The following is a 9294-nucleotide window of genomic DNA, read 5'->3' as shown; positions in this document are numbered from 1 at the left end:
GGATGGAAGCCAAGGTTTGGTGCTCTCTGCCTTCCAGGAAATCTCCACTCCGTGAGAAACTCTCCAGTTGCCCTACAGCCCCCCCATGCCCCCCCCCGGATCCTCCTGTGGATTCTCTGCAAAGGAGCCAAAGTCTTTGAAGTTAGTGGTGGTGGGCAGAGGCACTCGTGGAGCCCGGCCCCCTCCCCATTCTCTGAGCATTGGCTTGTTTTGACTCCCAGGAAAAAGACCCCATGCCCTTAAATTAGAAAAGGGTAGATTGGTGGGGGGGGAAGTGAGGAGGAATAGTAAATACAACCCCAATAATTGCACTGCAGGCCAGGATTTATCATGACTAAATGTGGGATAACTGCTTCCTAAATGCCCCTGCTCTTTAAACAGCCTAATTTATAATTTAAGAAGCTGACAATCCTTAAAGTGTTTTATTTTATCTTGTCTGGAATAATGGAAGAGTAAGTTATTGAAAACCTTTATTTTTCATTAGCCTTAAATTTTGTGACAATTAATGTGCCCAATTTGATTATAAACTGCACAAATTAAACAATAAAGACCTGTCTAATGAGAAATTAATTATGGGGAACAGCAGAGGAGCTGGGCTGGATGAAAGTCATAAGTTACGTCCGATGGCAGATGTGTCAGCTCTTAAAAGAGACAAAGGGCCTTTTCCGCCATGTGCGCTGGTGCTGATAGGCCTCATCACAGATCAGTAGATCCAGAAGCCGCCACAGCGCCGTAATTGAAACTGCCAAAATCAATAGCACTGACAGCCTTAATTAAATTATATATGTCTCTGATGAGCTCCAACAGCAGAGCAGCAGCAGGCCGCTTGACCCCGCCGTCTGCCCCCCCCCCCCCCCGGGCTCCATGGGGGGATGCTGGGCTCCATCCTCCACCCACGGTGGGTCCTGCCTGGCAGCAGCGGGAGGGGGGGGAGGAAGGAGTCTGCAGCCCCCTCCGGAAAGGCCCCCAGGAGGAAATGACCTACAGCGGGCAGGGCAAGGGGAGCGGAAGGGAAGCCCCCTGGGTTGGTCGGAGTGGCTGGCCTTCCCCTGGCTCAGCCCTTGGACCCGTGACACCGCCTTGCGCTCACACACTGTCTCTCTCCCCCCCTCCCTCCCCCCCCCAATGGAGGCCTTCGGAGGGGTCTGGGCAGGGAAACTGCACGGGGGTTGAAATACCCAGCCAAGGGGCCCCCTGGCAACCCCCCCTTCCTTGGCACTCCCACCCCCCTAGCAGTCTGTGAGGCTGGCGCAGGGAGGGAGGGAGGGGGCTTAAAATCACACGTGGAATTCAATAGACCACCCTGTCTCTGTAGCTTGACTGGGGACGGGCCTTGGAGACTATCCCGAGGGTCCCTATCAGGGCGGCAGGGGAGGAAATCTCCACCCCCACCCCCATTTCCTACATGGAGTTCTGGGTGGCAGGAAACCAAGATGGCTAATAGTGGGCTTAATTAATTCAATTAAGTCTATTGGATTTCTAAGACCGCCTGACTTTCAGAAGTGGCTTCAACCTGGCACCTGAGCGAAGACAGGAAGGGCCCCCCACCTTCGAGGGTCGCAACAGAGGCAGCGCACCTCCAATGGATGGGGGCAGGAAGGACGGGAGCCCTATGGACCCGGAGGGATGGAAGGCGGAGTCAGCCTTGAGCCAGGGATGAGATGGGGGTGGGGGAGCTTTATGCCAGGAGGGAGATGAACGGGGGGGAGAGAAAAAACTTTTATTCTATGTTCCTAAAAGCAAAAAAGAGATGAGCAATTTGTCTCAGGACCGGAACTTCCTAAGCTAAGGTGTCGCTCCCAGCCAAACTCCCAGCTATTTGGGCACTGAAGGAAATTTGTGAGGGGGCGAGGCCACCGCGGAATTAAATTTAAATGAGCAGCGCAGTCAACCGTGTGGGAAATGATTCAGAGAACGTAGAAATTGTCCACGAAAACCACGTGCCAAATTCTAAGCCTTGAGAAGGCCGCCTGTGGGGAATGTGGGTGAGGGGTCACCCTGCCCACCACAAGTCAGTCTTTGCTGACGCCAGTCTTCGGGACCCCCAGTCTGAGGAAAGTCCCACTTCCCCCTGCTGTGGCCCTCTGGAGGCCTTTCCATGGGCCGGCCTTTCTCTCCGCTCCCACTGGCCAGCCAGAGTCCACCCTCTTGGGCCAGTCGTGTGTGTGTGTGTGTGCCAGGCTGTGGGTGCATTTACTGCAGTGTCCTTCCCCTGCCGCCACCCCCAGCCACAGCCACAGAACCAGGAGGGGGGAATTTTGAATCCCACCCCCTTTCCGCCTCCTCTTTCCTCCCATTCAGTTTCTCCTTGCCCTCTGGGTCCTGTGTGTGTGATTGTTTTCTTGTTTTAGCTACTTTTTACACAATCTGTAAAGGGCCCAGAGTGGACAGAGTCAGGCCTGCCACAAACGTCTTGGGGGAAGTGGGGGGGGGGATTCGGTATTCCACAAAAGGTTCCTTCTGACCTAGCGGAACCACAGTCAGGAGATGGGACTGAGTTAGTGGCGTTGCAGTATTCTGGGGAGGGAGACATGATATCCCGGGGTAGCTCCATTGGTGGGGGGGGCTGAGGGGTGTGTGTGTAAATTGAGGCTCGGTTCCCCTCAATGTCTCCCGCCCTGTTCTCTATTTTCTCCTTTTCAATGAGAGTCGTACAGGAATTGGCAGCGCACCAGCTGGCGATGTGCTTGTCGTGGGGGTTCTGTTTTCTCCAAGAATTCACGAAATGCCAAAAGAGTTTTCAGACGTGACTCCCCCCGCCCCCCCAGCTTCTTTCATTGAACTAAATTCCAGGGGGGGGGGGTTTCTGAGCAAACAAAATCTATTGTTCTTCATTTGTATTATTCAGATTGTCAGCAAATGAGTGACAGTTTGCTCTAGACAGAGCAATTACAAGAACTGGTAGCACTAAGTTCAGCACTTGCATCTTGGCATGAAAAGAAAATGTGCTTGGATTAAGTTCCAGTAATGTTGACAATAAGTTTACAAATGTATCAATTGCCTTTTAAACAAGGAGAGAGAGGCCCAAAGAGCAGAAGGCAAGCAACCTTCCCTCCGTCTCCGGGCCCTGGACGTGCCTTCCCTTTGACCGCCAGCCTCTGGGAGGCTCAAAAGAGGCTTCGCCAGGCCGTTACCCTTGGAGCCACTTGGACGTTTTCAACCCCACTCACGCTCCGACGGGAGGTTTCCAAAAGCTCCACTCAGGGCACCTGCGGAAAGTTTTCCGAGAAGGCCCAGAGTGACCCAAACACAGGACCAGGGTGGCTGGGCCTCTTCCCAGGAGATGCAACGGTCTGCGAGAGTTGGGGGGCTTCCCCAGAGGAGGCAGAAAAGGCCCTCCCGCGGCTGAGCTAAAAGACCAGCGGTCAGTCAGTGGCAGGCACCGTCCCGCAGGCCTCCTCAGGGCTAAAGGGGGGGCCCACGGATGCCTCCCGCTCTGGGGCCACTTCCAATGGTGGGTTTGGCCCTCTGCCAGCCCATCCGAGGAAGAGAGGCCCGCCAGATGCCCCTCCCCGCCCCCTCCCTTCCCTCCAGAGAAAACACCCCCCCTTCGGCTTTTGCCCTCCTCCTTCCGCAGTGGGAGTTGGTCCGAAGAGTCCGTAGAGTGGAACAATATTGCCTGCAGTTGAAAAAGAACCTAAACTGCACATTTGAAATTCCTGCAATTCTTTCCTGACGCAAACTCGCTCCCTTGATTGCTCTGGGTGGGACATGCGGAGTGAATTTTTTTTATCCAGGAGGTGAGAGGGGGCTCTCCCTCCATCTTCTCCCCCAGAAGCTCCCCTTGCAATCTGTTGCTTTGTCCCCTCCTGGGTGAAGGGGAGGGGCCGCCTGGGCCTTGGGCCTCCCCCCCTCCGAGGAATCCAGGGAAGCAGAGTCCCCAACTGACCCCGTTGTCCAGATATTTAAAGTCATCAGACTTAAATTAAATATTGTGTTAAATTAAATAGGTCTCCAACTTCCAGCAGTCCCTTTAGTGACCATGCGAGATGGCAATGGCTGTGAAATAAAGTGAGCGGTGATCGTTTTTCAGCCTTGCGGCCGTTGAGGCCTCTTCCTGGCCACAGGGTCAAAGTCCAGATCCATGGCCACTGACTCGTATTTACGGGGGCTGCCACGTCCTGGGGGTTATGTGGTCCCCTTTGGTGGCCTCTGGTGAACAGAGTCACTGGGGAGCCCAGATTCACTTAACAACCAGTTCGTTAATTTAACTTCAATTTTTCAATCAACAACTGTTAATTGAACTGTTATGACTGGTTTTGACTGGTTTTGACCACTGTTATGACAGCTTTTTTATACACATGGGTTTTATTATGGGCTTTAGCTTTAGATATATTATATTCGACTTCTTTTTATTGCTTGTATCTTTTTGTATTTATTATATTATTTTGTAAGCCAACCTAAATCCTTCAGGATTGAGTGGCATAGAAATTGAATGAACAAATGAACAAATATAAATAAATATAAATAAATAAATAAAATAAATAAATCTGTAGCAAGAAAGGCCATAAAAGGAGGCAGAACTGACTTAACACACATCTGCCTTGGCAGCTCAGTTGGAGTCATAGGCTGCCTCACCTGCCTCACCTGCCTCACCTGCCTGCAGAACCTCCCCAGCAGGAAGAGGCTGTTTTCTTGGTTTAATTAGTGTCTTGATTTTGAATATGTCAGTACTTTTATTTTATTATGTCCGTGTTTTGTACGAATTGTAATGAGGGTGACAAGCTAAGGAGGCTTTGTCCCGTTTTTTTTTTCATTAAAGGAACCTCTGGGAGAGACGCTGCTTGGACAACCTTTAAGTTTTAAGTGCCTTTAAGACCTAAGTGCCAAAGTTGCCCACTGCAACAACATAGCCAAGAAGGCTTCAAGAGTTGTAAACCGAATCCTACGTAGCTTCTGCTCTGGCAATCTCACACTACTTACCAGAGCTTACAAAACATTTGTCAGACCCATCCTTGAATACAGCTCATCCGTTTGGAACCCATATCGCATCTCAGACATTAACACCCTTGAAAATGTCCAGAGATACTTCACCAGAAGAGCCCTTCACTCCTCCACTCGAAACAGAAACACCCTACGAGACTAGACTTTCAATCTTGGGCCTAGAAAGTTTAGAACTAAGACGCCTTAAACAAGATCTAAGAATTGCCCACAAGATCATATGCTGCAACGTCGTGCCTGTCGGCGACTACTTCAGCTTCAACCACAACAACACAAGAGCACACAACAGATTTAAACTTAATATTAAGCGCTCCAAACTTGACTGTAAAAAATATGACTTTAGTAACCGAGTTGTCAAAGCGTGGAACTGATTACCGGACTCCATAGTGTGTCATCCCCAAACTCCCAACACTTCCGTCCCCTGTTCTATTGCTCTCCTATATCACCTATACCTATTCCTCTATTCCTATATCTCTTCTTCTATTCTTTCATTGATATGTTCTATTATTATATCTTCTTTTCTATTCTTTCTTAGATATATTTTACTATGAGTATCTTCTCTATAACCTTCATCATGTATTTTACTATGTGTATACAGATATATACCCACTAAAACCCTCATTGTGTATTGGACGAAATAAATAAATAAATAAATAAATAAATAAATAAATAAATAAATAAATAAATAAATAACGGCCCCCAGCAGCCAAGGGTCAGTTCCCAAACGGGGTCTCCGGGAGGTTTCGGAGCATCTCTGACACCTCACCACACCCAGCATCGGAGAGAAGGGCAAGTTTTCTGCCCCCTCCCTTCGTCCCAAGGCCGGGAGCCCAAGGGGTGCCCAACCCCCAGGCCTCCAAGGCCCTGCCGGGCTCGTTGCAAGCCGGGAGGCCCGTGGCAGGCCGGCCGGGAACTGCAGCCTCCGCCAATGGAGCGTCAGCGGGACCACGGCCGAGCCTGGCGCTCAGTCCCGCGAGTCACGCTGACGGAAGGGCGCCAACGAGGAAGGCCGGCAGCCCGGCAGCCGGTCCACGGCGCTTGGAGAAGAGGAGCCTGGAGAAAGACCAGCGCCTGCCGAGCGGCGGGGCCTCGGGGTGGAGAGAGCCACGACGTTCCCCCCGTGGAGTCCGCCTTGCCCGTCTCGGCAGCCCCCCCACCCAATCTCCCTTCCGCCGCCGCGCCTCTCGCGGGCCGCTCCGCCCCGCCCAGCCCGGGGTGTGGAGACGGTGACGCCTCGGACCTTCGCAACGGTCGCCAGGCCCGCCTGAGCTTCGGGCTCGGAGAAGATGCCCGTTAGCCCGGTTCGCTTCCCCGACCCACGCGCGGCACCCCGCCGTCACTCGGGCCGCCGTTTTCTCGGAGCCTCCAGGGCTCCGCTCCTTCGCAGGGACGGGCGGCGGCAGAGGCAACCGGGGATGCAGGCTGGCAGCGGCCTCCAGGTCAGCCCGGTCAGCTGGGCCTCGAATTGGACGGTTCCAACTGTGGCTAGTCGGACGTGGCCCCGCCGCAGCCTCCGCCGTCCAGAGCGAGCGAGACCCGGCAGCCGCGCTCTCTCCCGGCGTCGACACGAGGCAGGCTGCTCCCGTGCAAAGCCCGAGGGCGTCCCAACTGCCACCCCGGAGGTCTCGGCTGCCTCCGCCCCGCCTCTCTTCTCCCGCCGCCGCCCTCCGGGGCCCCCGCTGCTTTCCAGGGACTCAGAAGCGGCGTAAAGCGAGACCGGATCCCGTTCAATCCAAGCGGAATTTCTAGCCCAGGGATGGCGGCCACCCAGCCGCGGAGGGAACGTCCCGGAGAAACGGAGGAGGCGCCGCGGCCGGCGAGGAAGGGGGGGGGGCGCCGTCCCGGGTCCCAGGAAGCCTCTTTTTAAAAAAAAAATAAACAAAAAACCATTTTTATTGATTTTAAAATATAAAACACACACACACACACAACATATAACAAGTGCTCAGTGATTGTGCCCACCACCAGGCAAACATTCATACCCCAACACCAATTGGGGGTGTTTCTTGTATAAACCGTTTTAACCCAAGAGCAAAATATCTATTTACATATTATAAAGTCATTCTAATTTGTTTCTTAAAAGGGTCCCAGGAGGCCTCCAGCCCTTCCGGGCCCCAAGTCTCCCTGGCAGCCACTGGCTGGGCCGGGCAGAACCTGAAGGGTGGGGGTGGGGGCTTCGGCTCTTAACTTTCCCTCACCGGCCCTTCCTCCGGTCCGAAACCCAGAACCTGTTGGCGGAGGAGGGGCCTCTGGAGCGACAGGAGAGGCCCGCAGAGGGGGCGGGATGGCTAGCGTGAGAGCCACCAAAGAGCCCTGGACCCGGGGCAGCTCCAGGCGTGGCCCCTTCTCCCCGCCCGGCTTGAAGGCAGAGTCAGCCGGTGGGCGTCAAGGGAGCCCCGCCAACTCCCCACGGCCCCTTCCGCTACTCCGCGGGGGAAGTGGGAGAACTCTCCTGTTACTAACAGACAGGAAGCAGCAGGTGAAGCTGCACAAAATCACACCAGATGCCTGTACAATTAGCACAGCCCCCCCCCCCCAAGGCTGTGTACTCTCCCCACTTCTCTGTATACACTAATGGCTGCATCTCCAAGGATCCTTCTTTTATACTACTGAAGTTTGCAGAGGATACAACAGTGATCGGACTCATTGGAGACAATGATGAATCCGCATACAGAGGGGAGGTTGAACAACTATCCTTGTGGACCACACTTAACGACTGTGGCAAGAAAGGTGGAAAAGTGAGGCAGAACTAACTTAATTACTCAGGAGATAGAAACATTGGCCTCCATTGGGGTCAGAAGTTGAGGATTATCTGTCTGACCAGCACCCTCAGCAGATAAGAACTCTATTTTGAAGCTCCACAGAAAACATCTAAGGAAGAAGGCAGGTAGTCCTCGACTTACAATGGTTCATTTAGTGACTGTTCAAAGTTGCAACGGCCCTGAAAAAAGTGACATATGCCCCCTTTTCACACTTAGGACCTTCGCAGCAGCCCAATGATCAGGTGATCAAAACGTTTCATATTTATGACCGTTGCTGTGTTTCCTGAGGTCTCGTGACTCCCTTTTGTTTCTAACCGATCCACGCCCAGGCATGGAAATGTGCAGCTCAGACATTAGGCTTTTCCGCCCACACCGAAGAAGAATCAGAGGGAACATTGCTTGTGGTGTGACCGGAACAACCTAGAACTGAACACACACAAAACCGTAGAAATGGTGGTAGACTTTAGGAGAAACCCTTCCACCCTTCCACCTCTCACAATACTCGACAACACAGTATCAACAGGAGAGACCTTCTAGCTTCTATCCTATCTCAAGACCTAAAATGGTCACCTAACATCAGTAACGTCATCCAAAAAGCACCACCAAGAATGTTCTTTCTGCACCAACTCAGGAAGCTCCAACTGCCCCAGGAGCGGCTGATCCATTTCTACCGAGGAATCACCGAGTGTCACCTGCACCTCCATCACTGTCCAGGCCGCCGAATGGTGCCTGCAGATTTGGAGAGTTACCTGCACGCAGGACCAGGCAGATTTTCTTCCGGGAAGGAAGGCGCAGCCCAAAAGGATCCGGATCAGCTACAGCCGAGTCTGTGGGGCGCCTGTAAGTTTAATAACAAGAATAAGAAGAAATAATTAGGCCGGAAGGTTTCCCGGGTCCGTATAAGCAACGAACGTGGGGAAAGGGCCGCAAACAGCGCGGAACCGATGAGGAAGCTCCCCTCGATGACCATCTAGCCCCCACGCGCGCACACCTCGTCCAGCCGACTGCTATGAGCGCCCCCCCCCCGCCGGCAGCCTGAGTCTTTAAGAGACCCTCGCGGGTCACAGAAGGCGCCCCCGGGCCCTCCCAGCCGGCCTTCGGGTGGGGGAGGGATCGCTAGCCTCTGACCCCCCCCCCCCCACCGGCGACTCTCCTCCTCCCTTCCAGTCCGGGTATCAGGGCAACGCCGAGGGTAGAATTTGAGGGACGATTGATGGTGATCAAGGAAGAAGCCGACTCCATCCTCTGGAAAGCCCCCAGCGCTTCTTCACTCGGCGGCGGCGGCGGCGGCTTCCAGAACCCCCAGAGGGGGCCCCGCCCTGACTCAAGAGCCCTTTGCCGGGAGGGGGACTTTGCGATGGGCGTCGAGGCGCCGGCTGCAGCCCTCCCACTCGCGGCGTCCCGTAGCCTGGGCAGATTTGCAGCGCCCACCCCACCCCACCCGCCGCCCCCTTTTTACCAACCTGGAGGCTGGGGTGGAAGTCTTCGCTCGTCTTCGTTGCTGGGTCTCCGCTCTTCTGCTCCGGAGGCTGCGTGAGCGTCCCCGCTACTTCGGGCAAAGAGCCCCCCCCCCTTTGCAGAGGGGCGGCGG

This window comes from Erythrolamprus reginae, chromosome 7 (genome assembly GCF_031021105.1).
Source record: "Erythrolamprus reginae isolate rEryReg1 chromosome 7, rEryReg1.hap1, whole genome shotgun sequence".
NCBI lineage: Eukaryota > Metazoa > Chordata > Lepidosauria > Squamata > Dipsadidae > Erythrolamprus > Erythrolamprus reginae.
This window is presented reverse-complemented; position numbering follows the sequence as displayed.